Source organism: Electrophorus electricus, chromosome 18 (genome assembly GCF_041902795.1).
Source record: "Electrophorus electricus isolate QZ-2024a chromosome 18, ASM4190279v1, whole genome shotgun sequence".
Taxonomy (NCBI): domain Eukaryota; kingdom Metazoa; phylum Chordata; class Actinopteri; order Gymnotiformes; family Gymnotidae; genus Electrophorus; species Electrophorus electricus.
The window spans coordinates 14,720,001-14,722,500 of NC_137514.1; the positions used below are offsets into that span (position 1 = coordinate 14,720,001).

The 2,500-nt window shown below is 51.7% G+C and overlaps 2 non-coding genes across 2 annotated transcripts in view; both read right to left on the bottom strand.

Moving 5' to 3' along the window:
- Positions 1-79, bottom strand: part of LOC145652235 (U2 spliceosomal RNA) — a 188-nt gene extending 109 nt beyond the window's left edge. The window contains exon 1 of the small nuclear RNA XR_014118435.1: positions 1-79. This exon is cut by the window's left edge and continues 109 nt beyond it. This is a non-coding gene — a small nuclear RNA (U2 spliceosomal RNA).
- Positions 80-2,221: 2,142 nt separating this feature from the next.
- On the bottom strand, positions 2,222-2,337 carry LOC145652299 (U5 spliceosomal RNA). The gene has a single exon (XR_014118484.1). It is a non-coding gene; the product is annotated as a U5 spliceosomal RNA (small nuclear RNA).
- Positions 2,338-2,500: the final 163 nt, after the last annotated feature.

Here is a 2,500-nt window from a genome sequence, read left to right on the forward strand (position 1 = left end):
CCCCGTATAGGGGACGTATCAGATATTAAACTGATAAGAACAGATTTTTTTTTTATTTTTTAAACTGATAAGAACAGATAACCTTTATTCACCAATTCACAAATACACTCAAAACACAATAAACAAAACTTAAATCATAATCAACCAAAACCACAAATAACATCAATTAAAACTAATTAAACTTAGAATTGGTTACTCTAGGCACAAATAAGAATAACATTTAAACGGCATCGGGCTTCATACCTCTTTACTTGGTATTACTCCCCGACCCCATTTACTAATACCACCTCTCCACATCAACAAACTTTAGCCATTGACCAGACTCAACATAGTCAGTACATCACTTTCTAAAATATTAAAACACTAAAATTATCAAATCATCAAATCATCCCCCAGTCCAACCAACCCCCGCAATCCTCGATCCACAGCCGAGGCCTGCCTATCTATTGAGGGGTCCGTCGTCTCCTCAAAAAGAGAAGAGTCCAATGTCACTAGACAGACCACCTCATCCGTCGTGTTAGGCTGGGATAGGAGAGATATGGGCGCTTGTCCTTCCAAGGAGGTGACCTTCTTCTTAACCTCTCCGTGGGCTCCTTCATCCATCCTCCTTTTCAAGCCCTGTTTAAGTGCTTCTGCCGGGGCCTTCTCCATCTTAGGCCGGACCTGCGCCTGTACCGGGCCTGGGGCCACACCCACTTGTGGGGGAGGAATCCGGAAAACCGCATCTCCCAAATCACCAACCGCGGCCCTTCTCCTCTCCCCCAGTTTGGCTTCTTTCATCACAGGGACCACTGGACTGAGTCTGATCTCCTTCTCCTTACCCGCCCCCCTCTTAGGGGTCGAGGTGACGACACCCTTCCCGCCTAGGGTCGCCACCATGGCGTAAGACCTCACCACCCCAGGACAGGATTGCGCCAGGTGCCCTTCCCCCCGGCACCGTCGGCACCTCTGCGGGCCTTTACAGACTCGAGCCAGATGTCCCCTCTCCAAACACCTATGGCACCTCAGGCCCGGGCAGTCCTCCTTCTTATGTCCTTGGCCCCGGCAGTTCCTGCAACACAAAGGCTGATCAGGATAGAACAGGTACCCCTTACTCCCATCTATGGAGAAGTAAGCCGGGGGGTGAATCCACCCTCCCTTCCCATCCTCCTTCAGAAGGACCAAATACTGTCGGCGCCCATTCCACACGCCAAGCTCATCCCGGACCTGCTTCTCCTCCGAATGGATTTCCCCATACTGTTGTATAAACCTGCGGATGGACCCTGTGGTAACGTAAGGGTTAAATACATGTATTGTAACAATAGTCCTTTTAACCCTCCACAAGGGCTCAACCACAAAATGTACACCCTCCGGATGGTCCCCCATCACAGTCCTCTTCTCCAGCATTTGCCCATATAATTCCTCCGACGCCACTGAGACGTCAAAGAATCTCTGGGCTCCATTCCTCTGCACACAAATCAAGTCCTTCACAGAGAACTGCAGCAAGCCAAGAAGGATTTCCCGAATAAAAGGGACCCTCTCCAAGAAAGGAATCCCCTCATCCTTACACCTCCAGCGGAACCTGGCGGTATTCAATAGGCCAAATCCTGGCTCCATGCCAGGCTCCACCGGAGTAGCCCTCTCGGCCGCCGTTTCCGCAGAGGCAATCCCTCTTGTCCCGGGTCCCAGACTCCCTTCGGCCTCCATGCTGGAGAGAGCTGATCACAGGCCAATCCGGAGGGCTCCACCTGCTGGCAAAAATCCCGCTGGTCCAGATGAGCTAAAAACTAATCTAACTAAAAAATTAAAAATAAACAAAAAACAACCAAAAAATCCAGCAAAAATACCAACTATCTCTAAAAGGAAAGTCACAGGGTTCCCATGCTGTGGGGGCGGTCAAGCCACCTCCCACTGCACAATGGTTCCCTGGAACCTCCTTCTAAAAAAACCCTGGCCAATGACAGTCAAGCTGTAGCACCAATCAAATCGGATACTACACTTGACTTAGCCAAAAGGCCGAGAAGCGATAACCCGAAGAACGCGCCGGCCGGAGGACCGGCCCGACGGGCGCGGTGGGTTGCACCGTGGCGCGCGCGCGGGCAGACGAAAGTGTGCCCGAACCGACGGAAGGGACGGACCCCACCCACCAGGAGCTGCTCTGTGCTGTGCTGGGCTGTGCTGTGCTGGGCTGCTCTCTACTTCCACTCTCTCTCATTGAACTTTGACAACGTGTGTTGCGTGCAGCTCTGCAACAGCAAAGCTTTCAAAAAATCAATTGGACTCTTCGATATTCCTCTCCACGGAAATCTTTAGTAAAAGGCGAAAGATTTATGCGGGAATGAAGAGAAACCAGAGACATGGCCGCAAACGCCCGGGAACCCGACTACGTCTGACCAAAGCCTAGCGAGTTTGTTCGCGGTAGGAGGAGGCGGAGCCTGGAAGGCTAAGGCTATCTACGCTAGCTGGAGGCATCCGATGGAGGGAGGGGTGGTGCTGGTGGTGGAGCAGCAGCAGCAGCAGC